General features: G+C 47.4%; 1 protein-coding gene across 1 annotated transcript in view; it reads left to right on the top strand.

The window, feature by feature from the left end:
- Positions 1-729: 729 nt before the first annotated feature.
- IL15 (interleukin 15) overlaps positions 730-17,034 on the top strand; it is a 73,118-nt gene continuing 56,813 nt past the window's right edge. The window contains exon 1 of the mRNA XM_056118946.1: positions 730-836. The gene's annotated coding sequence lies outside the window, so the exon portion shown is untranslated. The remainder of the gene's footprint in view (positions 837-17,034) is intronic.

Raw genomic sequence — 17,034 nt, 5'->3', positions numbered from 1 at the left:
CCCCCTCGGCTTTGCACCCTGCGGTGGGCGACCGCGGTGACAACGTGCCCGGCGGGGCCGCCCGGGGGTGGGGGTGGGGATGCGGGGAGCACCTGGCCACCTGCGCACGTCCTCCCTGAGCGCGCCCCTCCCCCGGCCTCGCCTGGGGAATGTTTATCTGCGCCTCTGCTCCCGGCTCTTTTTCTCTTTCACTTTTCTTTTCGTCGGGTGGGGGTGTGTGGGGGGGAAGAAGGGTTGGGACTCCCGGGTTCAGGGAACTCCAGCTTTACCCGCGGAGGTCCCAGCCCATCGCCCTGGACGCAAGCCGGTGGCGGCACCCCGGCCGGCAGCGCTACCTGCGGCCCCCTCCCCACACCCACACCCCGGGACTCCGGCGGGTCCGCTTTGGGACGGGAGGTGGTGGAGGGTGGAAGGGCTGGGGGGCTTCCCCCCACCCCCATCCCGCGAGCGCCCAAGCCTCGGGCCCCTCCCAGGCCGGCGGGACCCACCCGGCTCCCCCCCGACGGCTGCGCCCCGCCCTCGGCTGGGGAGCGTTTGGCGCCGACTCCAGTTTTCCGCGGTGGTGCTGCAGCGTGCGCCCCTCCAGCCCCTCTGGTCCTCTCCCGGGGGTGCTCGCCCTCCCCTGCCGCGGGGCGCACCTCGCGCGGGTCCCCGCCAGGTGCTCCCGGGGTGCTGGGCCAGCAGCCGGCGAGCACCGGGCGGCGCTGGGCACCCGACAGCGCGGGCGGCGGGGAAGCGGCGCGTCCGCCCGGCCTCGAGCTCCGGAGAAGACGCGCTTCCGAGCTCCCCGAGCGCGTAGTTCTGCAACTAAGCGAGCGCAGAAAAGTTCCAAAAAGGTACCGCAGATCTTCGCTTCCTCCCCGACCCCTCGCAGACACCCCGCGCGCGCCGGTGCAGACCTGGCTGCCAGGGTGCGCGCGCGCCTCGCTGTCCTCTTCTCTATCTTTTTGGCAGAAGCCAGTGACTCCGGCTGCCACCCCTCCTGGGAACGGGACACTTGTCTTCCTAGGGAGAGGAGTTTGCAAAAACGGTCCGTGCTTGGCAGTCAAGCCCGGGTTCCTCATACGCGCTCCGACTCTGGACCATGCAACTTAGAAGGAGCATTTGAAACGCGGGGGTTTGCCTTGCAACGGCTCCTTGCTAGAGGTGACCACAGGAAAGCCGGCTAATTTTTCAAGCCTTCTGGAAATTGCACACTGCAGAGTATATCGGTCCTTTGAAGTTGACTTAGATAATTTCATGCATTTAAATTGTTCCCTTTAAAGTATGTCCAGGGCTATCGATATTTAGGAACGATGCTTATAGCAGATTCTGAAACCGTGAGTCAGGAGTTTCGAAACTGGAAGAACAGCCTTGTCACTATTTTCCAGTGAAGGCTATATAAAGCTTCTTCCAATGTCACGAGGATGTAATAAGGGCCAGGCCAGTACGCTGGGCACACTGGTGGCTTCAATAGGCTTTAAAAAAAGATTTTTTTTTTTAACGGAAGGAAGGGATTGTTACAGCTGGGAGAGCGCTTGCCTTGCACGTGGCTGAGCCTGGTTCCATCTCCCGCACCCCATAACGTTCCCGAGCCCCGCCAGGAGAGACCCCTCAGCACAGAGAGCCAGAAGTAAGCCTGAGCACACTGGGGTGCGGCCCCAAGCCTAAATGATTCGCTGCCAAGGCGAAACTACTTTATTGAGAAGGAGGTGCGATCTGCCTAAGGTAAACTGTCATTTTATAAGCAGGAGCAGAGGGAGGCGCGTCCCATAGGGAAGGCGAGGGGAAATGCAGGACTATTTCATCCAGTTAAGAAAGCTCAGTAAATTCTCATGGTTCCTAAGCGGTGGGGCAGTGTCTTCATGTTCTAAATTTCCCTCATGCAAAGGGAAAGACCTTTGCTACAGGATCGTCTCTGACACAGTGGCCAGGAGGGGAAAACTGGGCGTTGGTGGGCGGGGACTGTCACTCACTGTCCCACCTGCTGCGCTATGCCTCTTGGAAAGCTCCGGTGAAACCCCCAGGGTTTTTTCCTCAGGGTTTCCAGGATTACTGGCAGGTTGAAGTACAGTAGCTTGGTGTTTTGTTTTCGTTCCTGAAATATGTGCATGTACTTACAAACGTATGTGTGGATAGAGGTTGTCAGCGTCCCAGCACAGAGTGTGGTCAATGATATAGCTGTCTATAAGCTGCTTTGCAATAGTGGGGCTGAGGTTCAGTGACTTAAAGTTTGGGGAACTAAAGTTTGAAAATGAATGGAAGGCTTTTCAAAACTGGAAGTACAGCCTTGTCGCTTTTGCTAGGGTTCTGCTCAGTTTCTTTTTTTTCCTTCTTTTCCCTATACTCAACAAAGCCCAACAATGTGACTTAATTGGATGTTGGGAGAAAAATAATCCCAGTTTTACTCTACTTTTTTCATGGGTATGGGGCTGATGGCAGTCTTAACTGTTTTCATTATCTCCCCCTCCCCTCCCCACAACTTCCTTCCTTCCTTTCTGCCTGCCTGCCCGCCTGCCTTCCAAGACCTTTCTATTCTTGCTTTCTTAGAATTGGCTTATTATGTAACTGTGATTTTGAAAATTAGTTAATAATAACACGGAGCATAGCCATTAGTCATTAGCACCAGCTGAGTGGATTACAGGAATTGGTTTGAATTATACCTAACACCTGTTGAGTTCTGTACCAGATTTTATTCCAGATATGTCTGTCATAAATTCCTGTGGTGGTAGGGACTGCTAGTTGCAGCAGAAGAAACTAAAATTTAAGAACAGTTTAGTAACTTTCCCAAAGTTACAGATCTAAAAAGTGGAAGAGCTGTGAAGCAATAGTGACTTTTACTACTTAACTGTATTTAATTATATGCTACTTTATTATATACATATATTCTAAATATATACAGCACTCCATTGCATTGCATTATATGAAAGAATGTTTTGTTTGAAGTTATTCACTGGAATAAATTGTAGGGAGACTCTGATCTCATTCAATTCAGCAACATTATTTGCACACCTTTTGTATCTGGATGTAGGTATGTATATGCACATATCTTCTACATAGGTTAATCTGGACAGATACAAAATCATGGATATTTATGGAGAATATTGTTTTCCAAAAAATATTGGCCTCAAATTGACAGTAACACCAATATTGCAATTTAATGCAGTATTGCAGGTGTTAGAATGTTAGTTCAGCTTCGTTTCCTTGGGAGGAGGTGCTAGACGTGGTTGTGTTCAGGAGACCATATGGTACTGGGAAACAAACTCAGGCCCCCCACAGCAAGTCATGCGCTCTGGCCTATTGAGTGATAGCCGCAGCCTAGAATATTCATTCTAAATGATTGGATGGTGTTTGGCAACTGACATTTTCATGGTATGTTTTGAGATGATCTTTAAGAGCAAGTAACATTCACAAGAGTGTCTCGAGGGGTCGTTGGCTCACTAGAAGAATGTCTTTTATGCTCCTAAATGAAAGCATTTTTCTGATTTACACCCATTTTTGTCCATTGACTGATTGTGTTGACAGAAGACAAACGAATGTGGCCTAGTGTTCTTGGTGTCTGTATATCTCTACCTACTGTCAGCTCATCAATCCAAATAGAAGGTTATGAAACATGGGGAACTGGAGCAGAAGACTTTCCTATTACATCAATGAAGATGGTGCAGCCAATTACATGGGAAGCCCCTTTTTCTGGAAATTTTGGTCTGAGTGTTGGCAAGTAGCCAACTACTTCAGTCCAGTATTAATTTATCCACAGATTACTCTACAAGATTACTCTGAGGGGCTGACTGAGGTTGAACATTCAGTTCTTACTGCGCTTCTAATTGGATGAATGGATCATTGGGAGGGAGATATTCCTGAGGGAAAATCAGAGGACGTTAGTGATCTTTAGCTACTCCTAATATGTATTCATTACTATTTGATAGTGACTTTTAATAGTTAATGATAATCAATTACTTACTTTTGCATTCGTTGGGTCAGATGATGACTTTTTTTTTTTTTTTTTTGCTTTTTGGGTCACACCCGGCAGTGCTCAGGGGTTGCTCCTGGCTTTGCACACTCCTGGCGATGCTCGGGGGACCATATGGGATGCTAGAAATCGCACCTGGGTCGGCCGGCCGCGTACAAGGCAAACACCCTACCCGCTGTGCTATTGCTCCAGCCCCCAGATGGTGACCATTTTTAAGAGTTACTTAGTTGGAACCAATGGAGGGGGCAAGAGTCTCTTTGCCCTCATTTCAGCGCAGCGCTATCCAGGTCCTGGGTTTGTTCCTGGAGGCCTAGGGCGAACTGCATGCCCCGCCCGCCTTCCAATGGGGTCCCACCTTCACATGCGGCGCTGGCTTGCACACTCTTGGTTCGGATGCTTGCACGTACCTGCCCAAGATCACCTGGGGCTGCGGTGCCAGGGACCCTAACAGCAGTGCCCCCTCCCCCCCACGGGACGCCTCTAGCAGGTGGGGCAGGGACCCGACGGGCAGTCTCATCCTCTGCGAGGTAGCGCTCACCACTGCGCCCCACTCCTGTGCTGGTGCCCTTTTCCCCAAGCTTTCATCCTGCAGACCTACAGGTGGTGTCTGGAGCGCCCCCTTTCGGAAGGAGCCAGAATTAAGGATGGTGTAGACCAGTGATGCCCTTCAGCTTTGTATCCTGGTGGGGGGTGGGGGGGGGTGTCTCTCTGGCACACCTGTTGTTCCTAGTCTGGTTGGTCCCCGAGTCTTGGACCTTGCCCTCCCATCTGTGTGGTGTTTACCTGTGGTTACCTGTGGTCTCTCGACATGTCCCGGAGACCCAGTGATAAGGGCAAATGGCCCTCAGTTGAGATATGCTGGTATACACCACTTACAAGGAATTTTAAAAAACGTCTGTATGAGCCATTCCTATTATTTCCCCTTCCCAGAGCTGAGGTTCCTCCAAGTGCGGATGGTGGCAGGGACCAGGAGAGTGACAGAGCACTTTGTCACAAAAGAAATATAAAAAGGGCAACTGAAATTGAAAGTGATGGTGGCGGAGGATGATGGATCTGGGGTGAGCTGGTGCTCTCTCCTGGAGAAACCCACAGTGCTTGCTGGGCCCTGCTTACCCCAGGGGATCTTCTTCCCCCACATTTCACTCCAAGTTCATTTAATAGACACTTGAGAGGTTAAAAGCTGCACAAACTTGAGAAATGTTCGAATTATTCTTTTTAAACCGGGCATTATATGGTTAGACTCTTTGTTTGTTTGTTTGTTTTGGGTGGGGGCGGGGACCTCTCTCTGCAGTTCTTGGGGTTCACCACTGGCTCTGTGTTCACCGTGGTGGGTCTCAGGAAAATCACTGGTTTGCCAGAAATTGGACTCAGCATAGTACATTCTTCCCAGCTGTGTCATGTCTCTTGTGCCAGTTACGCAGTTTACAAAGGAGCCCTCCACCTGCTCCTAACTGACAGAGAGGACCATGTGCATTGATATTCAGTTATTGAAATCGATAATTTAATTGCTAGAGAGTGCTCTGGAGGCCAGACATTATCCGTACTCTACCCAAACAACATATTAACTTTTGATACTTATTAGGCATGTGATTAGAGCTATCCATCATAACTGCCAAGCGGAGTCAGATTGGTAATAACACTCTGACAAGAGATTTCTTCAACTTGGTATTTCAAATGTCCCTTTCTTTGGCAGCTTGGAGAGGCAAGATGGGATGAAATTCTGAATGGGGGAAAGATGAGTCTTTCTGTCGGGTGGGAGGAGGGTGAAAAGGAAGTGGGAATGCAAAAATGTGCTAGAAATCTGCTGGACTGTGGCTTGTTTCAGTCATTTCTTTGGTGAAAAGGAGAGTGTGGGCGGTAGTGGATTTGGACCCAGTTCCCTTTGGAACTCTCTGTCTGTACATAGCCTGGAAAATTCTGGAGTTCCCCAGAGCACTTGTTCTCTTCTTGGAAGATCTCTTGTTCTGGTTCAGCATTACCCCCATGACCTACCCTTGGCATCTGGGTCTCTAGGACTAATTGTGCTTAATAAAACTTGTGGGGAGGGTGCTGAATCGGGGAGGCAGACTTAAGAGAGACACTCCTGAGAGTGCCGGGCAGTGGGTTCCGGATTGTCTTGGCTGTCTTCTTTGGCAATCTCAACGCAGTCACTTCTCTTACATGCAAGGCTCTTCTAGTCACAGCTGCAGTCACTTCCTCCACATTGTCATTCATTGTCACCCTCTGCCTCTGAAAATCTACCACCTGCCTCCAACTCCATCCCCTGTAGCCTGTACTTCATCCTTCTACTGCCCAGGGAAAATTATTTGTGTCCACTGTAGCACTCTAGCACTGTCGTCCTGTTGTTCATCGATTTGCTTGAGCGGGCACCAGTAATGTCTCCAATGTGAGACTTGTTGTTACTGTTTTTGGCATATAGAATATGCCACGAGGAGCTTTCTAAGCTCTGCTGTGCGGACGGGATATTCTCGGTAGCTTGCCGGGCTCTCCAAGAGGAATGGAGGAATCAAACCTGGGTCAGCCATGTGCAAGCAAACACCCTACCTGCTGTGCTATTGTGTCCACACCTGAATTTATTTGAAGTGGGTGTCATTTCCCTCTAATAGCATTCACCATGGAAGACTCATCTTGTGACTGTCTTACCATTAGCAATGAAAACAATCTCCCTGGTGCCCTGGCAAGGGCTGCTCACCCTCGTGGACTTGTATAGACTTGACTCAGTGGTGTGTCAACTGGGCAACACTCTTTTTTTTTTCCTTTTTGGGTCACACCTGGCGATGCTCAGGGGTTCCTCCAGGCTCTGCACTCAGGAATTACCCCTGGCTGTGCTCAGGGGACCATATGGAATGCTGGGAATCGAACCTGGGTCTGCCGTGTACAAGGCAAACATCCTACCTGCTGTGCTATCGCTCCAGCCCCATGGGCAGCACTTTTGCACTGTAGCACTGTCCTCCTGTTGTTCATCGATTTGCTCAAGCAGGCCCAGTAACATTGTGAGACTTGTTGTTACTGTGTTTGGCATATTGAATATGTCATGGGTAGTTTGCCAGGTTCTGTCGTGAGGGAGAGATACTCTCGGTAGCTTGTGGGGAATGGATGTAAAACAGAAAACAGAGTGATGCTGTTTAAACAGTGTTGGAATATTGTCATGAAAAGCTAGCACTTTAGGAATGTTAGTCTGGGGTGGGATTGAGGTAGAGAAATAAACCTAGGAGAGAGGAAGGAAACAGGTAGAAATCCGTGGTAGTCACTCAGTCACTCGATGTCTGGCATGTTGTAGTCCTGTTTCCTGTCTCAGGACACAGTTTTCCTCCCTTAATCTTTCTTTCCCTAGTGAGTCTGGCCCATTAGTGTGCAGCCAAGTTCTAATTTCTCCCATTTAAATAAAAAACAAAAATAGAAACATTTTCGACTTCAAATTTCTCTCCAGTCACGAGCTGTGTTTTTCTGGTTGCATTTTCTCTCTTCTGCCTTGAATCAGTTATGTTGTCAACTCCATCACTTGACTGGGGACCCACTATCAGTAGTCCCGAGGTCAACCCCCGTGCTTGCTTCCTGGTGCTCTTTCTGTGAGGTCTTCAACAGCACCACTTTTCCTTTGACCTTTGACCTCTCCAGTACTCCTGTCCAAATTCAGAACTTGACCTCTAAGAAGAAAGGAGTTTGAGGGCTGAGTTCTTAGGCTTCGCTCTTTCTCCGCTCACTCTCTCGATAATCTCAATTAGTCTTCTGGCCTTAAATACTTTTAATGCTGGTGATTCCTGCATTTACGTCTCCAGGCACAAGGTTCCTGAAGCCCACACAGTCCTTTCAACATGCTGGTTTGGATAGCTGATACTCACTGGATTCATTCCTGACTTAGCTCCAAATTGCTTCTCTTACCTCCTGCCCCATCCCATCTGATGGCAGGTTTACTCTCTTCATTGCTCAGAGAAGCCATCAGTCATAGAAACTTGGAATTCACATGTATTCCACCCCAATCCATTTAGCTGTGCCTTCGAAGTTGCCCTCATGAGGCTGGAGAGACAGTTTGCATTAGGTCAACTTGGGTTTGGGCCTCAGCTCAACTCATACTTCCCTTGAGCACCACCAGGAATGAAGCCTGAGCACAGAGGCCGGAGTAAGCCTTGAGCACCATTAGGTGTGGCCCAACTTCCCCCACTTCTCACAACTTGACCCATGTCTAAAGCCTTCTCATCACTCTGGTACCCTGGTCTGTCGCCCTCCTCCCAACTCAGGAGCTTCCAAGAGCTCCTCTCTGCCATTGCCCTGCTGGCTGCTGTCTTTACACCGGACTCGTCCCAACTACCAGCAGCCAGATTATTCCATGTATCTTCCATGTATCTTCCATGCGTGCATTAAAATTAATCCAGTTAACCAAACACAAAACATATCCCAACACCTAGCCTATTGTATAACAAGGTAACACGGTCCTCCCGTTGTTCATCAATTTGCTCGATTGGGCCCAGTAACATTGTGAGACTTGTTACTGTGTTTGGCATATTGAATATGTCACGGGTAGCTTGCCAGGCTTTGGCGTGCGGGCGAGATACTCTCGGTAGCTTGCCGGGCTCTTCGAGAGGGGCAGAGGAATTGAACTTGGGTCAGCCATGTTGGCTGTGTGCAAGGCAAACGCCCTACCCGCTGCACTATCGCTCCAGCCCAGCCTATTGTATAAAAGGTAAAGGCCCTCCCGTTGTTCATCGATTTGCTCGAGCGGGCCCAGTAACGTCTCCACTGGAGACTTTGTTGTTACTGTGTTTGGCATATCGAATACGTCACGGGGAGCTTGCCAGGCTCTGCCGTGCGGGCGAGATACTCTCGGAAGCTTGCCGGGCTCTCCGAGAGGGGCGGAGGAATCAAACTCGGGTCGGCCATGTTGGCTGCATGCCCTACCGCTGTGCTATCGCTCCAGCCCGCAGCCCATTGTATATGACTTACAATATAGCCAACGTGTGATTTTGCATTCTGGACTGATTTGGCTGCATGGTGTCTCTTTGGCTTGTGTGTGTGTGTGTGTGTGCGTGTGCGCGCGTGTGCCTGTGCTTGTGCATGTGTTTGTGTGTGTGTGTGTGTGTGTGTGTGTGTATGTGTGAGACTGTGGCCTATGCACATGGCTCACTTATTCTTCCGTCTGCCACAGATGTCTCAGTGTGGTCAGGCTTCTTCAATGGTTATTAACCCCCCAGAGTCCCACTCCCCTGCACATTTCATTATCGCAGCAGCCCAGGCTTTCTCTAAAGTAAATCTCTAGGTGTGGATGAGATTTCCAAGGCAGTTTCTTGAGTGCAGAGATCTATGAACTGAAGAGACAGATCCTCTGTCACTCTTCTTTGCTCCAGATGGTGAGACAAAGATGGGACAATAGCAAGGACAGTGACATTTAACAGGGGGGAGGTGGGGGACATGGGATCGGACTTGTCAGTCCAGAGTTGTGGTGAAAACCAGCCAGGCATGTGTCCCAGGTTCCTCTTTGCTCTGGATGCTGAGCATGTCCCTGGTTTAGGCTCAGAATCATTCTTTAGATTCTGAAAATGGCAGCTTTTAGCTTTATCCTTGGACTTTGGGCTCCACCTCTTTCCCCCCAACCCTCCCAGCCCTATCAGTAAGAACTCACTTTTGTTATTATGACTGAGTAGGCTGTTTTCTGCTCATACGATTTAGGCCAATAGAGGATTTAGCATACCCCTGTTTGACTGGTTGTTGGTGCTTTTTGTTTTAAGCTACAGTTTTCTTATAAACTTGGGTGCCTCGTCTTCATTTTTTTTTTATTGGTGAAACACCATGAGGTACAGTTGTAGATTTACAATTTTTTTGTGCTTGGGTTCCGATTATACAATGATCAAATACCCATCCCTCCACCAGTGCCCATTTTCCACCACCATGGATAATATCCCTCCCACCCCCATCCCCCCCATCCCACCCTGCCTCTGTGGCAGGGCACTCCCTTTTGTTCTCTCTCTCCTTTTGGGTGTTGTGGTCTGCAAAAGAGGCAGTAAGTGGCAAACATGTTCAGTCCATAGTCTACTTTCAACATGCATCTCCCATCCTGGGAGGATCCTCCAAACACCCTTTATTTGGTGCTCCCTTCTCTATCTGAGCTGCCCTTTCCCTTAGAATGCCCGGCTGGCCTCTAAGCTATGGAGTAATCCTCCTGGTGCTGATCTAAGCTATTCTTGGGTATTAACCTCATATTTTGTTACTTTATATTCCCCAGATGAATGCAGTCTTTCTATGTCTATCCCTCTCTTTCTGACTCATTTCGCTTAGCATGATACTTTCCATGTTGTACCACTTGTATGTAAATTTCATGACTTCATCTTTTCTAACAGTTACATAGTACTCCATTGTGTAGATGTAGCAAAGTTTCTTTAACCAGTCATCTGTTCTTGGGCATTCAGGTTTACCTCGTCTTCATTTTATTCTCTCCATTAGAAAGACATAATCCTTCTCCCTCTAACACTCCTTCTAACTCCTCTTTCCCTTGGTGGTAGGACTGGAAGCTGTAAGGAAGGTGCTGAGGCTTGTAGCAGTGCTTCTGTCTGCTGGTAGTGTCCCTGGGTGCCACCTTAAATCCTTCCCACATCTGGGTGAAGGATCTTCCAACTTGATTTGATCTTTGGCCCCAGAGGACATTGCACTCATAGACCTTGGATTTGATCTTTGTCCTCCAACTGCTTCTTCCTTTGAATTTCTTTTGTGACCCAGAGAGATCAGAATGACGACGAATTTTATCTTCCCAACCAGCAAACCCTGAGTTGGGCTCTGATCTCTAACCACTGCCTCTTCTACAGTCTGACCATTGAGTGCTTTCAGAGACCTCTTAGGCGCACAAGTTCTTTGGTTGCGTTTCCTTTCCACTTTCTCTTCCTGGTGACAGTGTTGCCTAAGAGCCTCCGGGAATAATTTCATCACTGCCTTTTCAGACTTCACTTTCTACTTCTACCTCTTATTCTTGTTTCAGTTATGCATTAATTATTCATTGCTGTGGCAAGGAACTCCCTTCCAAATTTCTTGGTGTAGACATGGAATCATTTGATGTGTCTGAGGTTCTGAGTTTAGAAAGTTTGGACAGTAACTGTACAAAGATGTGTCTGTACAGCTAAATCTGTACTACACTACATCCCCCTCACCCCACCCTGCCTCTGTTGCAAGGCATTCCCTTTGCTCCCTCGCTCTCCTTTTGGGTGTTGTGGTTTGCAATCGAGGTATTGCTTCAAGCTGTCTGTGGTCTCAGCTGCTCTCCATCTGATGTCTGGATAACAGTCTGAGATGGCTCAAGATGGTGGTTCATTTGTCTGGGGCGTTGGTTCTGGCAGAGGACTGAATTCCTTTGTTTTTCACATTGGCTAGACTGAGCTTGCTTATAGCATGATGGCAATGAAGTACAGGTACAGACTTACAATCTTTCGTGCTTATGTTTCAGTCATACAATGATCGAGTACCCATACCTCCACTAGTGCCCATTCTTTGCCACCAATGACACCAGTATCCCTCCTACCAACCCCACTACATCCCCCTCACCCCACCCTGCCTCTGTTGCAGTGCATTCCCTTTGCTCCCTCGCTCTCCTTTTGGGTGTTGTGGTTTGCAATCGAGGTATTGCTTCAAGCTGTCTGTGGTCTCAGCTGCTCTCCATCTGATGTCTGGATAACAGTCTGAGATGGCTCAAAACGATGGTTCATTTGTCTGGGGCGTTGGTTCTGGCAGAGGACTGAATTCCTTTGTTTTTCACATTGGCTAGACTGAGCTTGCTTATAGCATGATGGCAATGAAGTACAGGTACAGACTTACAATCTTTCGTGCTTATGTTTCAGTCATACAATGATCGAGTACCCATACCTCCACTAGTGCCCATTCTTTGCCACCAATGACACCAGTATCCCTCCTACCAACCCCACTACATCCCCCTCACCCCACCCTGCCTCTGTTGCAGGGCATTCCCTTTGCTCCCTCGCTCTCCTTTTGGGTGTTGTGGTTTGCAATCGAGGTGTTGCTTCAAGCTGTCTGTGGTCTCAGCTGCTCTTCATCTGATGTCTGGATAACAGTCTGAGATGGCTCAAGACGGTGGTTCATTTGTCTGGGGCGTTGATTCTGGCAGAGGACTGAATTCCTTTGTTTTTCACATTGGCTAGACTGAGCTTGCTTATAGCATGATGGCAATGAAGTACAGGTACAGACTTACAATCTTTCATGCTTACGTTTCAGTCATACAATGATCGAGTACCCATACCTCCACTAGTGCCCATTCTTTGCCACCAATGATACCAGTATCCCTCCTACCAACCCCACTACATCCCCCTCACCCCACCCTGCCTCTGTGGCAGGGCATTCCCTTTGCTCCCTCTCTCTCCTTTTGGGTGTTGTGGTTTGCAATAGAGGTATTGAGTGGCCATCATGTTCGATCTATAGTCTACTTTAAGCATGCATCTCCCATCCTGAGCGGGTCCTCCAAACACCCTTTACTTGGTGGCTGGACACCTTTCTTTCTCTTTGTCGGGAAAAGCAAGTCAGATGGCCATTCCAGAGGCCAGCGAAGAGGACACTGACTGCGTCTTGGGAGGCCTTGTGTCCTGCTGTCCCTGGAGGGAAGGAGTTCAAACGTGCAGCTGTTGGTGGAGATTGTCCACCACATTTTGCGATCTGTTTAGGACGGGACTCTAGCCATGGTACTCCTCTGTTCTGAACTTTACATTGCCTTCATATCTCTTTCCAATAAGAGCTACATTCTGGAGCTGGAAATATAGCAAAGGACTGGAGTGTATGCTTCGCACACAGGTACCCAGAGGAACAGCAGGAATAACACCACTGCTCATCCCCAACACACATACACGCACATACACAAGCAAGCAAAAAGCCAGGAGTAGCTCCCCCCTCAACCCCCAGCACCTCTGGGCATAGCCTAACAATCAAAACCAGATTCGAGTCCTTCTCCAATCATCAGTGAGACTCTAAGCAACATCAACCTTCTGTCTCATCTCTAAACTCTCCTGAGCTCCCTGATTTCAGCTCTATGCTGTCCTGCTCTGTGTTTATCTAATAGTCTTTGAATTCTAAGTCAGCCATTGGCCCTCTCCCTTCCCTTAGCCTGTGCTCAGCTCATTTACCTCCTTTGTAGTGAGGCTTCCCCCAATGGGCGTACTTCAAGTTGTACTTCTGTCAGCCCATACTTCGTAAACTCTATATCCCTGTGGCCCTCCAATATCTCCCAGGCATGTTATTGTACCCTATCCCATCTGATATGATCTGAAATTCATGCTTGCTTTAAATTTTGGAAAGCTCACTGTCCTTGGCTAAACGGTGCCCTCAGCCTCTTTTTTCCAGAGGTTGAGATACTAATGCACCCATTGTGATTGCATTTGGGGACAGGATTTTTGAAAAGAGGGAGTTCTGGATAATGCCTGATAGAAAGAAGGTTTAGGTCACTGAAGAAGACCAGAGTGAAGGTTACTGAGTTGAAACTTTGAATGAATGAATGTTTGGGAATGTCTGCAGGAACGGTTTGGCCAGCTCTGGATCTTCCAAAGAGAATGTTGGACTTCTCAACACCTCTGGCTTCTTGTTTACCAATGTTCCCAGTGCCCCCTGCAAATTCCAGAGGGACTCTGCGTGCCTTCTCACATCTTCTTATGTGCCTCTTGAATGCGTAGAGTTCTAATGTCAGTCCCCTGACATTATTTCCTGTCCAGACCTCTAGAATACTGACCACACCCTCCTTCATGCTGTCTTAGAGGAGCAACCCCTACTCTAAGAGGACCTGCAGTATTTGCAGTATTTGACCTGGCCGGTACGTGTTCACATTGCTTCTCTCCTCCCTTGAGTGATCCAGAGGGTGCAAGAGTGACAGGAGTGGGATCCTGATTGGAAGGGAACTGCTGTGCCCTGGGATGTAGTTGCCTCATCTGGAATAATGTCACTTTTGTTGTCAGTTATCCATCCCTGATTGCTGAGGAGAGGTCAAATGAGATAGGGTTTTGAGTAAAGAAGTTGAACTAGATCAAATCACCGGTAGTCACAAAGTCACTGGTAAACCCTTTAAGAGGCTTCTTCCTTGTTGTCAGGGTCGGGCAGGAAATCAGGTTTCCTGAGGTCCCAATGGGGGTCAGACTGCAGGTGGGAGTCTGACGTTTTCTTGTTTGGATGATGCTTCCAAGCTCTTTAGGTCATTATGAGTTTTTTTTTTAGAATCTCCCAATAGAACTGTTTAAATTTTTGTGCCAATTTTATTATTGAGTAAATAATTTTCTAAACCGCAAAGTAAATAGTAAAATAAATGAAAGGAAGTAGAAACAGGGCACGCCCTCGCCAGTAGAAATTCTTTCATTTTCTTAATTTTATTTGCCAAATATTTGGAAAAGAAAGTGTTTTCAAATACCTGAAAGTACAACAGTGAGGAGAATTTTTGTAAAAGTCGTAGCAGTGTGGATATTTATCTACAGTTTACCTTCTGGAGAGTCCAAGAGAACAAATATCATCATTACAACGTGTTAGGCACTTTATAGCTGTTAGAAAAGATGAAGTCATGAAATTTATGTACAAGTGGTATAACATGGAAAGTATCATGCTAAGCGAAATGAGTCAGAAAGAGAGGGATAGACATAGAAAGATTGCATTCATCTGGGGAATATAAAGTAACAAAATATGAGATTAATACCCAAGAATAGCTGAGATCAGCACCAAGAGGATTACTCCATAGCTTAGAGGCCAGCTGGGCATTCTAGGGGACAGGGCAGCTCAGATAGAGAAGGGTGCACCAAATAAAGGGTGTTTGGAGGATCCTCCCAGGAGGGGAGATGCATGTTGAAAGTAGACTATAGACCAAACATGATTGCCACTCAATGCCTCTTCTGCAGACCACAACACTCAAAAGGAGAGAGAGGACAAAAGGGAATGCCCTGTCACAGAGGCAGGGTGGAATGGGGGGAATGGAATGTGGGGGTGATACTGGGATCCATGGTGGTGGGAAATGGGCACTGGTAGAGGGATGGGTATTTGATCATTGTATTATCGAAACCCAAGCACAAAAATTTGTAAATCTACAACTGTACCTCAGGGCTGGAGCGATAGCACAGTGGGTAGGGCGTTCGCCTTACAAGCGGCCAACATGGCCGACCCGAGTTCGATTCCTCCGCCCCTCTCGGAGAGCCCGGCAAGCTACCGAGAGTATTCGATATGCCAGACACAGTAACAACAAAGTCTCCAATGGAGACGTTACTGGGCCCGCTCGAGCAAATCGACGATCAACGGGAGGGCCTTTACCTTTTACCTTTACAACTGTACCTCATGGTGTTTCACTAATAATAATTAAAAAATTAGTTATTTGTAGTCTTGGACTCTACACGTAGAAAGAAAGTATTATCTTTATTCCCACTGTTTTGTGCCTGCTGGTGTTTTCTTTGATTTGATACTGAGTTGTTTCTCTTCTCCATGCTTTCTTAATTCAAGGCACATTCAAGGAGACTCAGGTCCTACAGTTCTGGTACCCACCAGGGTTTCCACTGGTAATCAGGGGCCTCTGGCTATACCCAATCATGTACTAGAAGTTATGTGATGCCAGAGATTGAAGCAGGTCTTTCATTTTACCCTAACCCTAATCTAATGAACCAAGTCTTCTGCATGCAAACCACATGTCCTGACCTCAGAGCGCACTCCTGGGCCTTTAACCCAATTCAGTGACCATTTCATAGCTAACATTCATTGTCAGCTTTGATGCAAGCATGCAAGTATTGCATGCAATACTCCCAGACCCCACCTTACTGCTTTTCAGACTGCTTATTGGAAGCTCATTTCTGTTTTAATGAAAATTCGCAGAATATTGAAACTAATAAATGAGTTTTGCATGATGGTCAGACAAAACATCCCATTAATTTGTCAATGCTAAATTAAAAAAAAAGCTAGCCAATATGATATGCTGGGGAAACACACAGTATAAGCTCCCCACCAGGAAGAAGGGCCACTGTTTATTATAGTTTATTTGAAGATAAATAGAGGGCATAGGATGGCAGAGGATAGCCATGTAATTTTCAAAGATGCTGAAGAAGTTTTTATTTATTTATTAATTATCAAACTCTTCGATGAGAACTGGGTAGGAAGATTGGGGATCGTCCAAAGAGTGAATGATTGACAGTTACTCCAAGTTCTAGTGAGCATCATACCTGCAGTGCTGGACTAAACATCAGTAGGCTGAGCATCTCTCAGCCCTGTCTCCAAGGAAGATGAGGGAAGAAACAGCAGGTGGAAACTTCCACCTTATCTCATCCTCCATCTCTGGCCCCTGACTCTGTCCAGCTCCTTTTTGCCAATTCCCTTTGCTTTTCTTAAGAGATTTTATAGATATGTATCAATTCTTCAGCATGGATTGGCATTCTGCAGCTCCCCTATTGCTCTGAAATTTCTCTGAATTTCCATAGACAGAACTGGTTTCCCTTGCTGGTTCTTGAACTCGGCATTGCCTGCAATTTGTTTCTCTTCCTTTTATTGGATGGATCCAAGAAAGAGTAGTTGTCTAAAGCTATGCCAATGTTCGCCAGTATTCAACACCATGCAAAGATCCCTGAAACCCAGTGTAAAACCCAAACTGAGGTATTGGCCTTGGTGTACAGAAGCCAGTGAAGCTTTTGTCTTCCAACTTGCCTAGTGCTCACTGGGGTACCATGAGTTACAGTGACAGAGTTGTTTCAGAACAGCTGAGGTTGACATATTTCCCTTGATAGTTCCATAAATATCTGTTTGGGGAAAAAAGGAGAGTGAATTGTATTGTAGCAGCATTTTGATAATAAGATTGAACATATAATAATATAATAAAATAATATTTTATTTTTAATAATAAGACGATGAACATCTCAAATCTCATACTTTCATTTAGTTGTAATCAATACATGCGGGGTCACAATCCAAAGCTTATTGGACTCCTAGAGTTTCCGGATCAGGAGACACTTTGGACATGGAAACTGATGTTGAGAGGCAGCCCAGTGCCAATTCATGTCCTGTACTCCCTGTCAACTGCACGAATGATTCCTGAAGAATGAAAAGGGGAATCCAAGACACATGGATAAGTCCCAATTTCATCTCTTTATATAAAACTT

This window comes from Sorex fumeus, unplaced genomic scaffold, assembly GCF_029834395.1.
Source record: "Sorex fumeus unplaced genomic scaffold, SorFum_2.1 ptg000039l, whole genome shotgun sequence".
Taxonomy (NCBI): Eukaryota; Metazoa; Chordata; class Mammalia; order Eulipotyphla; family Soricidae; genus Sorex; species Sorex fumeus.
This window is presented reverse-complemented; position numbering and strand designations above follow the sequence as displayed.